The following is a 24,628-nucleotide window of genomic DNA, read 5'->3' as shown; positions in this document are numbered from 1 at the left end:
AGACCTTCATGAACCTCATGGGAGGAAGAAAGCTTCAGGCTTCTGTAACTTCAGGCCTCGGTAGCTCTGTACTAAATACTATCTAGAAAGAAAGATGCTCTGAGAAATGCCAAGGGAAAAATAAGAGAAAGAATGAAAATCAATAGGAAAACCACCAATAATTTATATTTATCTCAGGTTGCAATTGTATGACTATTGATAAACTGCTATTTTTACATTAGGTTGCAGAAATATTGTCTGGTCAGATCTGTGACCAGCATACATTTACAGGTATGTTTCCAAACCTTCCTCTTGAGATCTTAACCACACTGATTCCTCTAGCAGAAGTTCTCCAAGTGCTGCTTTTCAGTCATTTCTCAGTAACATGTTTCGTTTATAATACAATACAGTCCATGTTTCTTCAGAAGAAAACAATTAAGTGTATTCTATCTAGCAGTAAATATAAGAAAAGGGAACACCATCTATGGCCTGTGACATGCTTTGGCACAAGGCTTTGGCACACTTTTCTTAAGGAAGTACCCATCTATATCCTCTCATTCATCCAGTAATCCAGTGCAGCAGGAATTTTTTATTTCGTTTTACATTCCTTAGCTGTTCTCAGACAGATGGTGCAAAATACAAAGTGCATAATTGAATTTTCATTGTTTTACTAACATTTCTCATCTCATTCTGACATCAAATGTTGAACAGCTAATGAGAGTCTGATATTGAGCAAACTGGTCATCATGAGGAGAAACAAGGAAAGTAAACTTTAAAATTAAGTTACTCCCTTACAGGCCAGTGCTTGGGAACCTATAATAAGAAAGGCATGAAAGTCCCTTTAAAGGACTCCTGGCTATTTCCCCGCACTCTGAGCATTACTTTTTAAAAGCATTGGCTTCTTCTTGACTCTTCAGAGAAGAATGTTTGTGATTCATCTCTGTACAGCTTCTATAAAAAAAGATAATTCTGGAGTGACGCAATAATTTTTCATTTTCATTTCCAATCTGCTTTCCAGTGATCTAAATATTCTTCAGCTGAGATTCAGTAGCATGTTTTAGGATACAAATTTCCAGGCTTCTGGGATGCATAACACCCCAACTCTTTGGTTCGGGATGACCTATGATCCCACCTGGATCACCACTTTCTACCATCTTTCTGTGACTTTACTTTCTTCCTCGCTGGCTTTATCTGACATTTCACATTATTTCCAAAATATTTCCAATACTTTTCATGTTGAGTAACAGTTCTCTTTATTATACCTATTGTGTATCTATATATATATATCTTTATACTGCATTTGTTACAACCTAGGGTGCAGGCTGTTCAAGGAATGTTATGGGAAACATATTTAATTTCCCTTTTTTCAGATTCAATTGCATCTTTTGTGTCTGATCTCTCCCTAGATAAACTCATACTGCTGATATGCTCCTATGACAACCTGTTTCTATTATGACTATTTGTGCTTCTGGAACCTTGTACTGAAATGCTAATAACATCAAGTGAAACCTTCAAGTTTTAACAGCATAGGAGTCTCCCATAAATCAAACTAAAATTCTGCTCAATTATGTTCCTCAAAAAATATCTACAGTTTTAAATTAAACCATTTAATTTAGATGCAAAGTTGTGCCTAATAATAATAATCCTGAAAATATGCATCTTCTTTTTGACTAATAGACACAAATTATCCATCATTCTAAACATGATATTACTACTAATATTGGTATCGTATCACTGGGATGAACTTCTTGCTTGAGAAGTGTTATCATTGCAGACATCTGGCAAATTTGTTGTTAACTTCTAACAGAATTGATATGCCATTTATTATTACAATATTCTGTTTCAACAAAAGAGTGCCCATTTCCCAGTGATGAACCATTTTAATGAATTCATGTAGGAATAGAGATAATGAAAAAAAAATGACAAGGGACTTACGAATTCAGTTTTCTTTTTTTCCCCATTCCAGCAGTGCACATTACAATAATGCAAAATGGTGTCTTATGAAGTTGATACACAGGTACACCTCAGTCTCCGTTTCAGGCTGCTTAACACAAATAGGAAAAATTATGCCAGTAACAGGAGAATGTCCTAAAGTGCTCAGGTTCTCCAGAAAATAAAAGCATTAGAATAATTTATTCTTTCTACTACATTTGACACATGCATTACTTGAAGCATTCTTCTTTCCCAGTTACTGTTTTCTCTTGATATAAACATCCAAATGAGGAAATGAAAGTTCTAACTAAGGCTAAATTTTAAAGTCAGACTAATATTACTTCTAGGTTTTATAATATGCATAAAACACCAGAATGCTAATTGAAACTTCTTATTATCACTGCCACTCTATTATATTTTTTCTTGAGCAACATAACGTAGCAATTATCCAAAAATATGGAAGAACAGAATAATATCAAAATGATTGTGCTTGGTCAGTTCAGTGGTCTATTTGCCTCAATCAATTATTTATTAATAATAGCTAATGACAGATGTTTCCAAAGAAAATATGAAAATGCTGTAAGGTGTTTATCAGGCACTTTTTCCTTAAGTCCTTTCATTTAAGGGGTTCAATTATATTCCACAGTGTGAATGGTTGCATCCCTTTCTGTCTTACCATACCTGCCAAAATGTGGAAAATCATTCAACAGTCATAGAGATACTGTTCTCAACAACCTGACTTCTGTTCAGGCACAGAAAAAAGCCAGGTTTTTATCCTTGTTCCCTTGCCACTGCCCATCTTTTGAGCTTTTGGGGCTTTTTTTTGTTTTATTTTTTGTTTTCCCCATTTATATTTTTAAGGTAAAGCAACTGATGGTAATGGAGAAGGTGCAGGAACAGCTCATGGCACTGTGCATTAGGCTGACATTTCCCAGTTGCAGGTTAGATGACCAAATTTTTTTCTTAATATGCTTAATGTACTGATAGACTTTAAATGTGCAGTTCATTTTCAATAGTTATGTTGACAGTTTCAAAGTTTTTGCATAGGAATTCTCTGATTGCGCATGTAGGAAATCCTGAAATGCAGGAAGAAGCACCTTCTTTTATTTGCTCCACCTATAACATATTTTGTTCCAGGTATGTGTTTTTTTTCTTGGCAGGAGGGTGTTAATTGGCCTTTTTATTTATTTCAGCCACTGGGACTGATTCCAAAGCATGGTTCAGTGATCAGCTCTGTCTTGGACAGCATCCACATGATTGCAAGATGCAGAGATTATCATTACTGTCCAGTCCCACAGAGTGTTAGATGAAGTTTTTTAAACCCTTCCCTTATTAGGTCAGTATTTAGAATGGCTTTTATTTTTTTATTTTTTTCAAAACCCTACAAAGCATCCAGTCCTTGGAATTTACAGCTTAATTTACCAGTTTGGTCTAGTATGTCGCACGTGAGCGCTTCCAGGACTCTAAACACAGAGAGGAGGAAAAGAACAGTCCTGCACAATGATAAAGTTCAGCACTTTGCTGAATGGTCTTGTAAGCACAATAAAACCTGAAACAGAATACTTGTGGAGAGTATGCAATTTGTCTGTGCTCTAGGAAGCACACAGCGCAGCCCAAGAGCAGTGTAAGTGGCATACTGTTCTGCACTGAAATCATGAAAGAGTCTCACAGCAATTTGTTGGGAGTCCTGGAAAAAAAAAATGCCAAGAGAGTTTTGAAGGATGTGGAAACAGAAAAGCAGAAAGGCTCATTCATTCTCAGAGGATAGCACTGGAAAAAAAAGCTGAAATGGCAGGCTAGAAGGAACAGTTGTGTAAAAGTCATTGGCTGAATGGAAATGTGTTACTCGTGGAAATCTTCTTCTGGGACTGAACCATGGTATCAGTCTGTTCCCAGCTACAACTTGGGTCAGTAATGGGGAAGCTGGTCACACACAACTATATTTGTTCTCCCTGAGGACAAGCTCAAAGAAGAAAAGTTATTAAAACAGTTCATACCAAGCTACAAAAGAATGGAGGAGAAAATTTCAAGAAATTAATGTAAGAGGATATGAAAGGAAAACTGAAGTGAAGAAAAATGTAGGGAAAATAGAGGGAAACTACAGTGAATTCTCTCTTGCAACACATTATAAATGAGTCCTGATTTGGGTGGCTTGGAAGGGATTAAATTTTGAACAGGAGCCCTCAGATTCTAAATGTAATTTCTTAGCAAACATGGTATAACTTCATATGTAATTTTACTCAATATATTTCCTTTAAGCAAGCTTATTTCTTTGAGGGAAAATAAGTCTAGGCTTCTGATTTTCATGTGGGTAGTGAACGAATAGCCATCTGTGTTAATATCAGTATCTGAAGTGTCATTTATTGTATTATCAGTAAGAAGAAAGCTGTGTTGAAAAGCATTAATAAGCCAATTAATTCTTTACTTTGCCAAAGTAATTGACAGAATTCTATTTTGAATAATGCAGCAATTAATGTTGAGTTGATGTAGGGCAATATTAGCATTAAGGCAGTTTTCCATGCTTGCTTTAAGAGAAAATAGAAAAAAACAGAATGGAAATATGAACTAAATGCCATCCATTATTCTTTTAATACCATCACCCTATCTTGCTGACTAGCAAGTCCACTAACACCAGATCTTATATTATATATAAGCTGATGCAAATACCCTGATGTCTAACCCGTAACAACTATATGCAATAAATTCTATTAACCCATATCATTTTTCTCTGAGGATAAATATTGCCAGACTACAAATCTTTTACTAAATAGACGTTTCAAAATTGCCAGGAAGGAGTCAACATGATTCCATTCTGAATTAGTCAGGATCACATTAGGAATTGTGATACAGTTCATTACTTGTGAGATGTTACACAGCATTAGAGAGTCCTATAGGCTTAATTTGACATTAAGCCATCAAACTATGTAAAATATTATAAGAAAACAAACTTCAAATATATTTACCTTCCAAATACATCTGTATTTTCTGCACATATGTATTTCCTGAGCCTGTAAAAGTAGAATATGGCAAAACTGATATTTTAATAGAACAAAAAGAAATATTAATATTAACCCTTATTTTTTTCTTAATCATTTAACTCACAATTAAATGTGAGGAAAATGAATACTGAAAAAGTTTAGTATAGCAGTTATTGCTATTTTAAAATTCTGTAACGCTTGATTATTTTCTCTATGCCAAGCTTCATACTAAAACAGTACAAATAGCTACTATTTATATGGAGAATGGTGTTTGTTGCCCTTAAATTACTGGAAGGAATTCAGAACATTTCAGTCTTTATGTCAACATATTTTAGCCTTTGAATTGCATGCATGTTTCATTTGTGCTTCAGTCTGAGCACTGTTCTAGCCAATCAAAATAAGTAATGCATGATTGCATACAATGTCATTTTAAAATATAACCAGTCAGATCAAAGATGAGAGACCTGTACTTCAGATAAAGTACCTCAGATGAAGTCCGCATTATTTACAGGTAAAATTGTTTTCACATGATTTTAACTTCTTTTTTTGGGGTTGTTTTCATGATAACAGATACTTTATGCCTGTCTCCTTATATTTATTAATTTCTCCTTTTCCTCTGCAACGGGTATTCCTTTGGAAAAAAGACCTGCTTAAGTCTATTTTTTTTTCTGTTTCTCGTTTTCTGGTCAGTGGGTTCAGTTTTGTTAGCTTCATGGAAACGAAGCCTTCCCACTTTTCACCTCCTATCTGCATAAGAATCTGTTAGGCTTCTCTGTGTGTAGATGCCTGGCCTTCAGAAGAGGAATGCACAGAAGAAACAAAGGGATCAGCCTGAGCTTTGCCACAGGACAGAGTGGCCCAGACCCAAATACGGCTATTGTGTAGTTTTAGGCAGCAAACACCACCGGTTTGTGTTGTCTGAAGCATTTGCGAGCATTTTGCAAACTTGTTTGTCTTTGGACCCAGGTATTGTTGCACTTGAAATGTTTCAATATGAATCCTTAATTTCATAACTGCCTTAGGGAAATAATATGAAACTACTTAATTAAAGACACTTTTTCTTAGAAATGGCTACAGACATGGCTAACAATCAAGCTGTGTGTATGCAGACTACACCACCTCTACAAATTTTGTTCATGTTGCAAAATTTTGTGAGGCAAAAAGTCAAGATTTCTAATTTCTGCTTCTTATATAATATCTTGCTATTCTATCATGCTCTTCCTGATAACTTATTTTCTAGAAATATTTCTCTAGAAATATTTTCTACTCAAGAGATTGATACACCAAAGAATCAAACCTTTGAATTTTCCATTGTCGTTAGTTCTTCAGGGCTCATTTCAGATAGGCATCTGTTCAGCATGACAAGACAGGTACGTGTGACTTGTATTACAAAAGTATCTAGTGTTCCATGTCACCATTAATTCCTACAATTCTTTAAACCTTGAATAAATTGCATAAATGAAAAAGGCACAGACTGAATTCATAGTTCAGCAAAACAGTTTTAAGAAAGAATTTATACTTCAGTAAATAAGATGTTCATGTACTAAGTTTGATGAAAGTAAGGTAGAATGAAAACCAGGTAGTCATGACAATGGAGCTGATGTATCAGAAAATAGGCATGAGTAGAAATCCTGTTTATGTCAGATGAGCAATGACTCAATTATGGCCCTATTACTATCCTTGACTAAATTATTAGTGAAGAATAGAGCCAGAGGCAATAATAAGGATTAGTGAGGCAAAGTACAATGGAATAGTAATTAGGATTCTGTGTTTACTATTTTTGTTATGCCTACGGTATGACATCCGAAACAGTGACTTAGAAATTGTTTGGATCTACACTGAATTTACAATATCATTTGCCCCATCACAAAAAGCTTTTTTGAACTAGAAATGGGGATATTATCTCATATTCATTTTGCATTGAAAAAAATCTCTGATAATACTTTATTTACCTGTCTTTTTTAAATAAAACCTTGAAAGGAATCTGCTATTTTGTAAGCTTGTTTTTGTAGGCAAAATAAAATTATCTAAATTATGATAATAAAGCCCAACATTAAACAATGATGGTTTGCAAACTGGAATATACTTTCTATTCACGACTATGGCATAAACACCTTTTGTAGAACCATAAACATTTTATTTAGCTCTTACACATATGACTATCAGAATTATAAAATCCAAGCCATTTATTGCTTTTAATTTTAGCCTGAAAACTAAAGAACAGTATGGAATACTAGATTTAAAGTTGATGAGCATAGGGGGAAAGGTCCCCTAGAAACACCATCATCAGTTCCCTCACAAAAAAAAAAAAAAAAAAGAAGAAAAAAAAAAAAAAAAGAAGAAGAATTTAAAGAATTTAAATCAGGTAAAGATTTGAACTTCATGGTTGAGCTTCATGAAAATTGATGAACACTGTATAAAAGATGTAGGTAATTCTTTGCTAGATAATAAGTATTTCCATTTGCAATGTATTGTCTGAATAATTTTAAAGAAATTGTATTGCTAATAATAATTAAAACAAAATACTGAATCATGTATTTTTGAAAAGGCTCTAAAAGAAAATTCATTCTTTACACTTTTTGGTACAAAAAATTTCATAACTCTCAAGATCAAGAAACATTACCATCTAATATATTAATAATAGCATACTGATATTTTCTTACCTTTCATTTTCATAGCAATTACTGCAAATTGCATATAATTTACATAATAATTGGTATAATAATGCACATTATAATAGTATTGCTCATCATAATAACTGATTTCAAAGAGCATAAATACTTTTTTTTAGTAATGATACTTTGAACCACTAAGCATTGACATGTATCCTTTTTTCCTTAATATTTGATCAAGTACAGTGTACTAAAGTATGAGGTCTGAAAAGGAAAGTCTAACTTCAGAGATGCACAAATGCAGTTAGTATTAACTTGGGATTGCTTCAGTGTGGAAGTAATTTTTTATTCAAAATATTTGTCTCAGAGAGTGAATGTGCCTTCGAGTGATACTGTAACTTTTTATGATGGGAAAAAATATCTCAACTGAGACTACTGCTTCAGTGGATTGTATGATATATTTAAGTTGTTAGTGGACTACAGTGCAAGAAAATTACCAATAAACAAGGTATGGCCAGCAGGCTGGGAAGCAGGAGTATTGCGTTTATGCTGTTATTGTTGTACAACTGCTAGACTGAAGCAGGGAGCTTGAGTACAGAGAAACTTTCCCAGCAAGTCAGAGATGCATGGGGAGCTTTCTTCATCTCTATCAATTCAGAGATGTATTGGGAGCAAACTTTTCTGGAAAGGTTTATTGTAAGGCTTTCAACAGGAAAGCAAGAGAAAAAGTCAAGAACACGGAGAACATAGTGTCCAGGTGGAATAGGTTCTTAAACTGTTTTGTTCAATGTCTCACTAACTCCTAGAGCCTTCCTTGCATCAGCAAAACCTGCCCACCTTCCCTCTGATTAGGAAGAATACTGTGCCAGTGCTAAACATTAGAAGTCATGAGGCAGGTCCCTGAACTGATAGAATACTTCAGGAATTATGCAGTTTGAAAAGTGCATCTCACTCTTTTCTTCCGTCTCACGGAACACAATTCTGCTATAGCTTTAGGCTTTGCTGTGTTAGTTCATGGAAGCACAGAATCATAGTATCATCAAACAGCTTAGACTGGAAGGGATCTTCATGATTATCAAGCTCCAGTGCCTCAGAGTGGGCAGGCCTGCAACCCACCAAATTAGGCTGCCCGGAGTCCCCTCCTACCTGGCCTTGAATGTTTCCAAGGGGCATGCACAACTTCTCTAGGCAACCTGCTCCAGTGCCTCACCACCCTCTGAGTAAAGAATTTCTTCCTAACATGTAATCTGTATCTCCCCACTCTTAGTTTAAAGCCATTCCCTTTTGTTCTATCACTATCTGCCCATGTAAAAGGTCAGTCTCACTCATGTTTATAAGCTCCCTTCAGTAACTGGAAGGCTGCAGCCAGGTTCTCCCAACAGCCTTCTTTTCTCTAAGGTTGACAAGGCTATCTCCCTCAATCTGCCTTTGTAGCAGAGATGCTCCAGCTCTTTGATCATTTTCATGGTCTTCCTCTGGACCAATTCCAATGGTTCCTCATCCTTCTCGTCCCATGAACACCCAGGCCTGGTTGCAGTACTCCAGATGGAACCTCACAAGGGAAGAGTAGAGGGAGACAATCCCTTGACCTTCTGGCCATTCTTCTTTTGATGCAGCTGTTCCTGAGCTTCATCTGTTTTATAGAATTCGACATATTTTTCTTTCAGAAGCTAGAGCTATAAGAAACTTCATAAAGCGTACATTAAATTCAAATTGCAAGCATTATCTGCCCTAACTAATTCCGATTCCAACAGCTCAGGACTCAAAACTCCCATTAAAGAAATTCTATTCCATGTGCAAAATAACTGCAGGACTTCTCAAAAGCTGTTTTTTCCCAGTGTGCATTTTAAAGAGCATTTCTATTCAGAACAGTCAAAACCAACACATCTTCTCCCCATGTGCACACAATGCCTGTTTGCTCCCTTCAGTGAAGAAAATCAGTGTTTAACGCCTTTTATTTCTACTGGTCCTGAAGAACTAACCCTTCTAAAACAGCTGATACATGACTTGTTATTACCTCGGCAATCATAAGTTACTTGCCCTGTTTTCATTGAGTGACCAAGCGGTCATGTGAATGCAATTTCATTAAGATTAAGGAATGGTTGGAACAGAAGATATAATCTTTTTTATGTTTTTTTTTACTAGAAAAAAAAAAAAAGTAATGTTATGTGACTTGACTTTTGAGATTAGATTCAATTTGCAGGACTTACAGCTGGAAAAAGTCTTGATTTTTTTTTCTTGTTCAAATGAACTCTTTCAATTTGGAATCAATTCAAGGACAATAAATTCAGAATGTTATGATGCTATTTCTACAGAACCACTTTTCAAGACTGGAACTACACTTTGAAGTCAAATTTGTCAAAACATGTCAAGAAATGATGAAGTACCAATGGAGTCTGTACAGTACAAACTGAAGTAAGCCATATCCTTCCATTAATCCACCCTCACAGTCTGAATCTCTTCCCTGTTCAATGTCAGGGGATTACTGAGTTTCAGCACTGTCAGCTCTCCTTGCTTAGGGCAGCTTCACCTCCTGGTCTCAGCGTATCTTCTTTTTCTGCTTAGGATTACAAACAGCAAATTGAGAAAGGCATTTTCATGCATACAGTACTTCTTTTGTGACACTGAAGAAAAGAACTGTATTCATTGTCACATAGAATTGATATTATTAAGTGTACAAGATGTCCCTTGATTGAATACTTTTTTCTCTAGTTGCCTTATGGTTTCTCAACAAGCTTTGAAGGTCTGTTATAAGTTATGCACTTACTGAAATAGTGGTCTCACATGAACAGGGAGTAGGAGGAACACACAACACTGGCCAGTGTGCTTCCTGTTATGATAGCAGAAAAAAAAGATATATTAGCTTAAATACAGATTAAACTAGTTGACAGTTCATCACAATTATGATAACAACTATTTAAACAGCTATGAGTATTTTTTTCTTATAGTCATTGAAATACACAAAAAATACACAAATATGTAAGAGATATCCAACAAACATTAGAAATAATAATCGCTCATCTGAACAAGAAGCAGAATTGCAATGTGTTTCTCTAATTTACTAAAATCCAGAGGTGTGTTGTTTGAACTTGTGAGAACGTAACTGAAAATATCAGATACCAGCACTACATTACAGATAGTGTAGTGCTTGAAACTTTCCAAGCTTCCCTTGCTCAGTTGATACCCATTAAAACTAAAATTAGTGAAATTTATGCTTTAAGGTTTTTAATTCTATTTAAAAAAATACACTAAAAAAGACACTAGTTCTTATTTAAGGCAGATTTCATAAGTATTTGCTGCAATTAATTGTATGAGTTGACTTTTGTCAACTGTTTGACTTTTTTATGGATGTTTTTTTTAAATATACTGTGTGTCATATGACAAATAATAAATGCTATAAATGTAATAGAAGAAATTGCTAGCTATGGGTCACCTCTTCTTTATTCTTTGTGGAATGGGGAAAGTGGTCTAAAAAGGAGAAGGCAGACACAACCTATCCCAATCCCTAGAAATAAGAGCATCCTATGTCAGTCACAATATTCTCTTGAGGAAAAACAGAAATGAAGAACAGATGGTGAAAGAAGGGAATGAATCCTACTTAATGATTCCAGTTTTAGGCAGGGATGTAGAGGATTTTGTCTGGAAACCCACAGCTTGAGTGAAGCAGCAGAAGGCTACCCTCCCTCTCCACCCAAGAAGAACCATGGAGACGAGGCACCCAAGGGCATCCCTGGGCTGCTCACAGAACTCAAGGAGCACCCAGAATGGCATCCTCTAAAGGGCAATTATATTATCCCATTGACTAAGAAAAAAGTAAGTCAATTTACAGGGTGTGAAAAAAGCATCTTTCACGTATCTGGCTATTAAAAATTCAGTCCTAGAGCTGTACTTTAACCATTTATATAGCAGCTGAAAGAAGAGCAGATGATAAATGTCATCCCCTTTCCATCATGATGAATGCCTGATGGACAGCCTCAAGCACAACATTGACATGAATGTCATTACACAACATAGCAACCAGGGCCTGCAAGACCCTGAGTTTATACCTTGCACAAAAGATACTCTGGCAGCTCCTATCACTGTATTCAGAAGTCTGGAAAATAGAAAGGTTAGAAACCTAAGTTGAGGGGTCAAATTCAGATCATTCCTTTAGAGACATCATAGAGGTAATCACTTATTCATGAATTTTACTCCAACATTTTCTTTCCAGTCTTGTTTTTCCCAGAGGAATGAAAATTGTATATATATTTGCATTTATACAGAAATCCAATGTTTGGACAATTACTCCAAGTTCCTCCAGTAGTATTATTTGCATCTATACTCAATGCTGGGTGAGAAAACAAAGTACAAAGCATCTTCCGGTGCCATTTGCAGGAGTAGATTGTCAACAAATTTTTGTGACTGTTGTTGCACCATAGACTTAAAGAATGATGTGAATAGAGCTCAATCTTCTTATTGAACATTTTCACACTTACATTGGAAAATAAAAGACAGTACTATTTACTTTGTGCATATTTTTGAAATTATTACCCTATCTGGTATTTGATCTCCTTACCTGCTGAAATCTTGATTGTTTCACATATTTTAGCATAAAGAGAGAAGGATTAAAGTCTCCCAGTAAATTCATATATTCTAACTAGAAGCTGAAAGAACTGTTATTGCTATTTTTAAGAAAGGGTCTTATCTGCTTGAATCATCCTGCTCTTCCTACTTAATGTAGTTATCAGCAGGGCTATATTACATGTTTTGAAGGCAGCTATTTCCAGCTTACTGTGCTCATATTTGGACCTCTGGTCTTGAAAAACAATTTACAGATTTTAATATTATCCCAGCTCATCTACCCTTGCTTTTGAAGTTACAGCACCATGAAGCTCACACAATTAACTGCAACATCCTGTACAAACACTGAAAATTAAATACAGAGCAGATTTTGCATTGCATGGTACACAATTTGAAGGAAAGTTGGAAAGAACGGGAAAAATATGAAGACTCTGATACTAACTGAATCATATCTGAGTATAAAAGCATTACACTCCTCTGATACAATGTGTCATTGTCTAGCAAGATGTCATATCAGTACACTTCTGTTGCTGGTGATAATATAAATCACTGCACCTCCTATATTATTTAAGACAGTAACAGAGTTAAAACTTGGGAAAATGCAGTGTGAACAAAATTGTCTGCATATGTAGATAACACATGGGTCTACTGTATTTGTCAAATTTCAACTCTTTCACAAAAAAACATTCCGTCACACTTCCAAACTAAAGTAATGATTTGTACAACAGTGTGGATTTTAAATTCAACACAGATCTATCTGTAACTGACACACAATAAAAGTGTATGAGAAAAAAAAGAAGAAATGTCAGTGAACTACACAATTACATTAATAAATAGTTTTAAATGAAACTAGGGTATTTCTGGCTTTTGAATGAATGCTGAGATAAAATATATGGGAATAAAGACAGCAAAAACATGACTGCTTGCCATATCTCCATTATAGTCACCGCTACGTAAGTCAAAAACTGTGTTTAACAACATAACGTCATGTATGCAGCCTTCCTGTCTGCGTCTTTCTGACTGCAGCAAACTTTGGTAGAATAAATTTTATTCTAGAGAGGGGAATCTGCAGATACTAATGGTTATGTAACAATGTAATCACGGCATTATCTCGAATCATACCTCCATATAATGGCAAAACTCAAGATCACTGAAAAATGTAGGATAGATTGTGTAGACACTCATATTCATGCAATTTAATTGAAGACAGAATAAAATTTACTACTTCCACAAGAAACAATTGTTCAGGATTTGCCACAAAAAGGAAAAAAAAGAGAAAAGAAAAGAAAAGAAAAGAAAAGAAAAGAAAAGAAAAGAAAAGAAAAGAAAAGAAAAGAAAAGAAAAGAAAAGAAAAGAAAAGAAAAGAAAAGAAAAGAAAAGAAAAGAAAAGAAAAGAAAAGAAAAGAAAAGAAAAGAAAAGAAAAGAAAAGAAAAGAAAAGAAAAGAAAAGAAAAGAAAAGAAAAGAAAAGAAAAGAAAAGAAAAGAAAAGAAAAGAAAAAAAAGAAGAAGGAGGAAGGAGAAAGTAAAACAAACAACCACCTGGTGAGTGCAAAAAGCAAGAAAGCACTTGACAGAAACAAGTGGTCCTATAAGCTCTGTGTTCGAAGCCTTTTATGCAGGGAGGTCACTAACGTGGGCCTCACTCCTACTTCTTTAGATACTTATTTTTAGAAATTTTTGGAATTTACTCCTATTTTGTCATCAGAAGTATTTGAAAATAGTCAAGATTCTGAAGAATGATTTGGAAAAAACGTTGATGTAAAGGTACACAGCTCATTCCCAAAAGCTTTTTGTCCTTTAGAAGCCTGGCAAGAATTCAGAGTGATCCATTGTACAAGCCTCCAATTTCCTAAGCTGCACGTATTAAATCTTACTTTTAGATAAATTTAATAATTTTTATAGCACTCTACCGTCAAAGTTCTTCCTGTAGGAAAGGGCAGCAGAAAATTTATGGGAAATAAAGTTATGCTGAGTTCAGTTTTCTTTTACAGCAAAAGAATCGTTAGTCTTCTGTAATATAAATCACAACCAGCCTGAACGTTTAATTATATAAAAATTGCAAATGGAAAAGCTCTCATACTGCTCCATTAAAAGATGTTCTGATAGAGACCTTAAATAAGAAGAAAAATTCAATAAAGATCATAATCTTTGACCTAGCTTCACTAAAGATTTCATGTTTATTACGGCTTTGTTATACTCTGATTTTGTTTGGCTTTAGCAGTAACAAACAGAACACACATCAAGCACATCGAAACTCTCATCTTGTTGATGAACTAAACATACTCTCATTGTTTCTCTTTCTCGCATCATTGACAACAGGCTTTTGTGTCCAACTGTGATAATGTCCTGTGTTCAGAACATGCACGTCTCTGTATGAGTCTAACAATGGGCAATTGACATCTTGATGGCTTTCTTGTCCTCAGTAAGGGGATAAACAAACACATGCATATTCAACCCATGCTTAAAAGGAGAGAAGGGCTTGTTCTGACTAGCAGTGCTTTCCAACACCTTTAATGCATGTGTCAGGCACCATCTGTGAAAAGCACCCTTTTCCCTCCCCAGTGCTTCAAATAAAATACTCCTTTTGCTAAGACGCCCAGACATTACGGATGTAAAGAAACACATGTTAATGGTCATCCATCAAGGCCTGGGGTTTCAGCATAAAAAATGCGTAAGAACGAATTGATTTCTAAATCAATGAATTGTTCTGTTTCTGCTAGTATTATTCACCTAATACTGCAGTGAATTCCCATTACTTTATTTGTGGTGACTTAACTGTACTGTGACTAAGTAATTGCTTTAAAATATTGTGATTAAATATTCAGTTGGGAACTGATGTTAAAATTAACATTTGTTTTATAGAAGTCTTTGTCCTCATATCTTTTTGATCACTTGATTGATATGCAGTCATCCCTTAATTGCGGGTAATTTTATGAGCTATTTCCTGTATTTAAAATATTCCTTTTGTATTTGTTTAAGTACCTTGATGGTTAGATAACTTAAAAAAAAAAAAAAAAAAAAAAAAAGGGCATTTTCTTAACCTAATTCTCCTGGAATTTCTTTATGAACTGTAATTTTTCTCTCTATTTTCTCGCAAATAGGTCTATTGTGTACAACTCTATTTTTTTTTTTAGTCTTTTCTTGTTTCTTCCCTGCAATAAATCTCAATTATTTAAAGCAGGATAGTGTTTGGAAATAATCATATTTTGGCCAGGAAATATTTTGGGAAGGTTTCCTTCATTACCAACAATAAGAATTTACTCTGCTTTTCTGTAGTGATGACTGTAACATTTTCTATGAGTGAAGCTAAGAATTCAGAAATGCATTAGATACCTAGATTTTCAGGCTAGAAATATGACAGCACCCTCAAAGAACAAATTAATTCAAGAAATGCTAACAACCTACACAACCAAATAAGCCAGTGTGATGCCAAATAATAGAGACCAGCTGTAACTTTCATAAATAGATTACAGTAGTTTGTATTTAACTATTTATATGATATCTGCTAGACACAAAACATTTTTCAAAGAGGCCATTGAATATTAGCTATTGTTAAACGTGTTATTTTCTTATGGCGTTTAATTTGATCAGGTGAAGCTGATGATGTTTTGGCACACAGGGAAGTGTGGTGGAGTCACAGTCCCTGGAGGTATTTAAGGAGAGGGTAGATGAAATGTTTAAGAAACACGGTTTAGTGGGCAATATTGGTGTTAGGTGGATGATTGGACTAGATGATCTTAGAGGCCTTTTCCAGCTGTTATGATTCTATGATTCAGTTCTATGACCATTCTATGAGTATTTATTACCACAACACTCAAGTTTTAGAGCTAATCAAAATGAGTTCATAACATAATTAAAATCTCAATAAAAGTAAGATATTTACCTAAAACTCCTTGTTTTGCTTGCAAATGCATCATTCTACCTTTGCCAACTCTCTTACATTTCTAGCACTCATACATCCCTTAATCCTGACTTCTTTCATACCACATATTTGGTATTAGGGCAAAGATTTTAATTCTAACAAGTCAATATTCATTCACTTGAGAACCTAGATATATCTTTTTTTTTAAATGAATCCAGATCCTGAGAGTTTCCTTGTGGAAATCTTAAGTGTAGTCTTTTACAAACTCAGAAACACTGAGATGTTTTGCAAACATTTAAAACAGTAAGCTAGTATTCCAAAGTTATTACACACTCTAAGAAGTATACAAATTAAATTAAATTTAGTTTTGTCTTTTATCAAGGAAAAGAGTTGTAAATAACAATTATTTTATATTCAAGTTTGCATTAAAGATAGCAGTATTTAACTATAGAATGTTTCCTGTCTGCACACTCACTCTTACTAGTAGAAATATTGAACGTCTGTGACAATCTAAATACAGCTTAAATCAAGCTAAAGGCAAATATGCCCAGAGTTTCAGAATGGGGAACATAAATTAAATGGTGTCTCTTCACAGATCTCCATTATTCTGCTCTTAAAATGGCCCATATATGCTGGCCCATAATTTATGTACCTTGTTGTATAAAACTTATATTAAAATTTCTTTTGACCTGTTTTGATCACTGACAAACAGCTTATCAAACAATTTTAGGGTTGAGCAGGAGAAATTCGAACCCATTGGAAAAATGCTGGGGTCAGAGAAAAGATAGAGGAGGAATATTTGAATAATAAATAAAACTCATCTTTGCTCTCATTCATTAAATATTCATATACTATGAGAGAAAATTCTGTACTATCTTTCTGTCAGTTCATTTAGTGTGGGTTTTTTTTGTTGTTTTTTTTGTTTTTTTTGTTTTTGTTTTTGTTTTTCTGCTACTCCTTCCGTTTCTTTTGTACCTCACATGCAAATCTAACTTGATTTCATAAAATTATAGAATCACAAAATTGTTAGAGTTAGAAGGGACTTTTAAAGATCAGCTAGTCAAACTCCTCTGCAATGTACAGGGACATCCACAGCTCAAACAGGTGCTCAGAGCCTGTCCAGACTATCCTTGAAAGTTTCCAGAGACAGGGCTTCCACCACCTCTCTGGCAATCTGGTCCAGTGCCTCACCACCCTCACTGGGTGAGGTGAAAAGACTTTTTCCCTATATCTAAATCTGCCCTCTCTAAGTTTGAAATCCTTGTCCTATCGCCACAGACCCTGCTAAAGTGTCTGTCCCTTTCTTATTACCCCCATATTTAGACACTGAAGAGCCACTCTCAGTGTGACAAAAAACACCTTCCCCAGTAAACACAAAGAAGTCATTATGTCACACAAGTACTGGTATCATTACAGGGTTTCAGAACCATCCTGATTATTAAAATTACTAGAATATCTTAAGAGGCTGTTAGGCTATCACACTGGCAGACAGTGTTTCTTCATGAGCAACATTTTAAAGGTGTATCTGTTTTGCCAACCCCTATATTGAGTGATTGAGCCATTCTCAGCAAAGATGTCAAACTTCTCTTTCAGCTGGGTGTCCTACTGCTCAGGCAGTCTTTTGCAATACCTCTTCTAATTCACTATTTCACTCTAATCTTTCATTTGACCTGAGTTGACCATTTGGGAACTAGATCACTTAAAGACATCTTACATATATGCAACAAAAACAACTTTTTTTTTTTTTTTTCTGAAACAGATCTTCGAGGGCAACAACTTTTTCTGATGACACTATAAGCTAGATTGAACTGAAAGTTGTAGTTACCCATCCTGGTCACGAGGGACACAGAGAAAGCTGAGGTGATCAACGACTTCTTTGCCTCAGCCTTCACCTGCAAGTGCTCTAGCCACACCACCCAAGCTGCAGAAATCAAAGGTAAGAACTTGAAGAAGGAAGATCTGTCTGCTATTAGTGAAGATCAGATTCAAGATCATATAAAGACTTTCAAGGTGCGGAAGTCTGTGGTTTCCAATGAAAGCCATAAATGGGAATAGGTGGATGAAATTGCCAAACTGCTATTCATCATAATTGAAAAGTCATGGCAGTCTGGTGAGGTTCCCACTAACTGTAAAAAAAGAAACATAATCCCCATTTTCAAGAAAAATGGAATAAAGGAAAAAAAGAAGATCCATGGAAATATGGGCCAGTCAGTCTCACCTCTGTGCCTGGCAAGATAATGGAACAGACCATCCTGAAGACCCTGCTGAGGCACAGGGAAAATAAAGATGAGAAGATTGATGGTAATCAACATGGCTTCAACAAGGGCAAGTCATGCCTGAAAAACTTGGTGGCCTTTTATGATGGAGTTACAGAGTCAATGTAGAAAGGAAGAGCAACTGATGTCAACCACCTGGACTTGTGCAAAGTGTTTGACACTGTCCCACGTGATATCCTTTTTGCCAAATTTGAGAAAAATGGATTTGATGGATGGACCACTCACTGGATAAGGAATTGGCTGGATGGTTGCACTCAGAAAGTTGCGGTCAATGACTCAGTGTCCAAGACAAGACAGGTGATGAGTGGCATTCCTCAGGGATTGGTGCTGATACTGATACCATCAGATCAGCAAGTTTGCAGACAACACAAAGATGAGTGGTGCAGTTGACGTGCTGGAGGTAAGAATGAATGCCATCCAGAAAGACCTGGGCAGTCTTAAGAGGTGGGCCCATGGCAACATCATAAGTACAACAGTGCCAAACGCAAGGTTCTGCACTTGGGCTGGGACAACCCCAAGGAGGGGTTGGGCAGAGAATGGCTTGAGAGCAGCCCTGAGGAGAAGGATTTGGGAGTGTTGGTTGATGAGAGATTCAACATGAGCCAGCAAGAAGGACATGCAGCAACAGGACAAGGAAAGTGCTTTTAATCTGGAAGAGGGTAGATTTAGACTAGATATTGGGAAGAAATTCTTTACTGTGAAGGTGGTGAAACACTGAACAGGTTGACCAGCGAGGTTATGGATGGCCCCTCCTTGGAAGGAGGCCTGGCTGGATGGAGCTTTGAGTAACCTGGCCTAATGGGAGGTGCCCTGCCTAAAGCAGATGGGTGGAACTAGATGGTCTTAAAGGTTCCTTCCAAGCTAAACCATTCTATGATTCTGTGATCTTACTCTGAATTTTCTAAATCTCCCAACTACAAACCTATGAAAGCTAATGTACACGTAGAACTGATTCAGTAGTTTTTTGACAGTGAATATCCCATTTATGTTACTGTGTTTGCATATGTATGTACATACAGCACAAAAAGACTGTCCATATTTTTGTGCTAATCACTTCCCATTATTGTGATCAAGAGAACCTAAAACACCACCAGCCTCAGGAGGGGATACTGAATTACTGGGAAAGGCAAAGGTGATAAAATTTTATGTCTTCCTTTCTAAAATGGAGAAATTAATAGTAAGACTTGTTATTTTTTCCCATTTTTTTCCTTTTTGGAAAAATAACATCACATTCAACTAACTCTTTTTCAGATGATGCTCTGAAAGGAGGTGAAAAAGGCATCTAGAAGTCTGACTTGTGGAAGTCTAGAACAGCTCTGGAAGCAATGAAAATGAATGAGGGACCAACATAGAAGGACCTTCTCTGCACACTGTGCTGTCTTTTAGAACTGCTGATGGAGGATCATAAGAAACAGTTGCTGAGATAAATGAGATGAAAAAGGCAGAGGCATAAAGTAACTTTTTCTGCCTGTACTAAAAGCTAACTATGGTTGACAACATGAATAAAGGGAGTTCTAGTTAACACTTGGAACAATATCTAGAAGTCAGAAAAATAAATAATAATACTAATTAAAAATAAAAAAATATAAGAAAATAAGCCCATCTGTTTCTCAGTACATAATTTACTATAGGTTCTTCATTAAAATATTGTCTTTTATTGCTACTGTACAGTCTTGGGTGGATGACAATGCATGCCAGGGAAGGTGTACCCATGGGTAGGCCATGTATTTCTTCTTTGTGAATCTTTATGCTCAGTTGTAGGTCATGTGGCAATACACTTTGTGAGTTACCATTTTATTTTCTTAGCATGTTAGTACTGATGTTGTTTGCTGTCTTGCTTGGAATTTATTTGCATTTGCTTATTATTGTGGCTAGATCTCCTGCACTGCTGATTTTTTATAGATCATTTTTCAGCTAAATTCCCTAATGTATGAATAGTTGGGCAATAAATAGAACTAGTAACTTCAAAGCAGAGATTTTAATTGTAAATGAATACATAAAATTGATTATCTCAAGGGGTTATTGATACAGTGCTTTAATGTTGTGCTCCTATTATCTCACCACCTAAGATCTGAATCACTCCCTGGAAGTTCCTATCTCCATTGTAAATAAATGGTGCCTAGAGCAATCAGTCTGCAAATATAAGCATTTCAGTTACTTGCCTAACATCAAATAGACCAAGTTCAGGTCTTGGAGTGTCTCATAGATCAGAATGACTTATATTCTTCAGATTAGTGTTATTTCTTATTTGCTTAATCATTGAATGCTTAACTAGATAATCCATGGGACAGCTACTACAGTGCTAATTGTCCCAGTTTACAAAGTTATGATGATCTATTTCAGTTCTTGTCCTCATCTGAAGTGAATAAAATTCAGATCAGAAGGTTTGAATGATTATCAGAATTAATTGACAGGAGTAGCCTTGAAAATTTGTCAATTCTTTTTGCACTTGCTGACTGGGATTAGTAGACAGAATTAATCTAACCATACCTTCTTAACTCTTCAAATATATGTGGGAGTAGATGTAGTGTTATCAGATTCAAGAGGAAATGTTTCATCTTGATGTCCTTTCCAATTTTATAAGTTCAAGTTAGCTGTGATTTTCCAGAAAAAAAATAAAAAATAAAAACAATAGCGTAAATAAACTTTACAACAGGTTATGTAGATAAATTCTACAACTTGTTTACTAAGCATTCATTCCACTGTAAAGTCTTAATTCATAACATTGCACTTGATTTCTTGCATTTCACAAAATAGATGAGAATCCTGGTGATATTTATCCCTTTAAAAATAATGAAATAAATAAAACACTAGATATGCTGGGAACTATAAATGTTTGTGCAACTCCAATTGCCATTGTGGAACAATGATATCTAATCACGATCACATCTAAAAAAGATATCATCATGTTGGGTTATTAATGTATTTCTTAGAATAAATGAAGCATTATATTATAATGAACTATATCTGCATCACATGTACCTAGGGAAGTCTGTAAAAAAGAAAGGAGATGTGGTTTTCTTAGAAAAAAATTTCTCAGAAAAATTCATCAGAAGCAAGTGGAAAAGTATGTCAACCTGCCACTACTTATAAGAGTTCTTGGTTAGTCTCTAGATTTGAGTCCTAAACAAGATTACAGAACACAAATCTAATTTATTACAAAAAACAATGTTTTTGTATTTTGAAATTATGTCACTAAAGTACGCAGTAAAATCACAGAGGATTCTTCCTAGACAGCAATGAGATAGATCTGCCCATATTAAACTAAACAGTGAAAACTCAGACTTATACAAATAGCAGAAATCATTGCATAAGAACTTTGAGTTTGATAACTAAGAGGACATTTTCACTCTTTCAACATTCTGAGTTTGCAATTCATGAACCACAATTACTCATCCTTTGTGAAACCAACTCCAAACTCAAATGTAAAGTTTTCCTGAGTCACACACAGCACAGCTGTTGTCACAAACATATCAGCCTTACCACATTATAATCATAAAGCTTCCAGAAGCTTTGAAAAGAAGTGTTCACATCAAAAGTTGAAATTTGTTCATCACCATAATCCTTAAGTAGCATTAGATGATTATGGAAAAGAATCCTCAATACTCTGCAGAGCCTTAATTTCATGTTCTTAATTTTAATCAAATATTTTGCTGCTGCTGTACTTCTTTGCTGAAAAAAGCTGTGTGCCATTTTCTTTTTAAGCACCTATTTTATCCTCTATTCTGATATTGCTCCAATCAAGAGAAATACACAATAACAGCAAAGTATTTAAATGAAGGTTTGTATTCCTATCTTCTTGTAAGTTTCCTGTAAGTGGGAGCAGCCACACATTGAATGTGGTGTTTAGAGTTCCAAACTATTCTAATTTCTAGATTCAGATGCTTAAATATAGACATCTAGTGTCAACTCAAGCACTCTGCACTTCATGAGAGATATTGGTGGACTAGCTTAAAATGAAAGGATGTCTATATGTTATGCTCTCCCGAAGGGGGCATATAGAGGTCAGATGGGATATGCCCACTAAAGGTCTCCGCGTTTGACCTGAGCTCCAAGAGTTGAATTGAAACTCTGGATCTTCATTTTCTACTGCTGTGCCTTCATCGCTCTCTTTACAGATAAATATCAAAACAATATGACATTAATATTTAGGCCAAAAAGGGATTTACAAGAGAGACAAAAAAGATAATTGACCTTCTCATGGTGTCTGGTGAGACACTTCCTCTGAGTAATTGTGGTAAAAGTAAGAAAAAGATTCCTGCACATTACTTGCAAGACCACAGCTTCTGCTAGATTTGCACACCTGCTTTGTCATGTCCTACTTACTACACCAAGGGTTCACGGCAGAGAAGAATTTGGTCTCCAGTTTGAGTTCAACTACTCTCACTCCTTGGAGAACTGTTTACTACAAGCTTTTCTCAGAGCTCAGAGAAGAAAGAGCTATACCAAAGCATTTGCTTATTTGAGAATGAACAAACCAGTGTGATGATACATGCACAGCTGCAAACTTCTAATACATATTGTTAAACAAAACCAAACTTCTTTGGGGTATATTTGACAATCTTTGGGGAGTATTTCTTTGTTGCTTTGTCATGCCAACAAATGCTTATTTTGTCCAGGTTCTGGGTGAGTTATAAGCACTATCTTTAGCACAGCACTTCCTGGGCTCTGGTAAGTTATACCAAGCTAGCTTCTAGTTTGGCTTGGTAAAATATGCATAACTACTACTATATGCTAAAATTGCAGTCACATACAACACCAAACTGTGCACATTCTATACCCTGAATAACCATGAAATTATGCATAACACCATTCTTTTGTTGCTTCTCAATAGTGCTGTTGCTGGAATTCATTTGTCTAATCACAATGAGCTTATAGATTTCAAGAAAATACATTCAAAAAGAATAACTTACTCTCCCTAACCTAGTCCTAAGTCCTGATTGGATTTATCCTTTAGGTAGGTAGGAGATAGAAGGTAGGCATACACATTCCTGCATCTATTCTATCTTCCGGCTTACTGGAATATGTCACTGTAGATTTCCTTGTGAAAACAATTTATTGAAATACTGAAATATGAAGAAATGTTCAGTTTCTTTTCTTAGGAGACATTAGTTCACTAAAAGAGAAACGGCAGTTATAGTGTGGTTGGATCCTGAAATAACCCTGCCAAATCAAATTCTTTTTGATGCCTTGGGGACATAATTTAACCTTTCTAGCTCAGCTTTTCATTTGTAAAATTAGGGTAGCAATATGTAATTGCTTTTCTTAAAGAGGACAGTATAAAAATTCAATAGTTTGTTTGTGTAGAATTCTATGTAAGTGCCAAGTAGGGCTAATATTTTAAAGAAATAGGAAAAAAAAAAGTTTATGCATACTTTTCCACTCTTTAAATAAGCAAAAAAAATTGTGTATGGAAAACTTGTAGAACATAATTTCATGACTAAAATGAAATCCAACAAGAAAACAAGTACCATAAATGACAAGAAATAAATGAGCATGCTAACTGGAATATGATTAGCTTTGACTTATTTTATCCATACATATTATCATTTGCATGACAAGCTGATTGTAGAAGCTCACTAACTTGGATCTGTGTTTTGAGACTTGTTTTGTTTAGGAGAAGACGTGCTTTGTTTAGGAGAAATCAGCTGAAACTGATTTTCAGCATTAAGCCAAAATGCTCTGTATTAAAATAGTTTCATTTCTGAAGTGCTTTTTTCAAACCATTCAGCAATATTGAAATTCTTCAAATTGCATCCATTGTAAAACTCCCACAAACCTCAACAATGGTAGAATATGGAAAATATGAAACACACTTGAAAATATCTCTCTGTCATACCGCTTTATGACAAATTTATTTTTGTATCATCACTTGTACTCTAGCATCTCCAACATTTATATAATTAGTTTATTATAGACTGAATCAATGATCTCCTGTAAAATGCTCTCTACTGCTGAAGACAAATATAATTTACTCACTGAGTAGTGTGCTGTCATATTTAGGCCTTTACAGAAAGTCATCTCTGCTTTTAATGATGTTTCTAAAGGAACAGAAAGCTGTTAAAGAAACTGAAGCACAGAGGTCACCCACTTGTATCAATTTAACAAACAGTACATTGTGCTGTACATCAGCAAAAGACTCTGAACTCTCTACAAAAAAGACTAGTACAGTCCATGTTGCAGCAGATTAACCTGAAGTTAGCTGTGGCATGAATAACTGTAATAGTGTACATCAAAAAGGAAAACCAACTTACCACAAGCCATCTGAACATCTGAGCTGTCAAGACACTCAGAGCAATCACATCTCCATGAAATCTCCTTGTAATAATACCAAAGCACCCTTCAGTAGAATTAAGTTCTTCCTGTATTCATACTAAAAAACGGCATATTTATTGAGAGGAAAAGAAAGCTATCTGACATTCAAAAT

The sequence above is a fragment of the Lagopus muta genome, chromosome 1 (genome assembly GCF_023343835.1).
Source record: "Lagopus muta isolate bLagMut1 chromosome 1, bLagMut1 primary, whole genome shotgun sequence".
Classification (NCBI taxonomy): domain Eukaryota; kingdom Metazoa; phylum Chordata; class Aves; order Galliformes; family Phasianidae; genus Lagopus; species Lagopus muta.
This window is presented reverse-complemented; position numbering follows the sequence as displayed.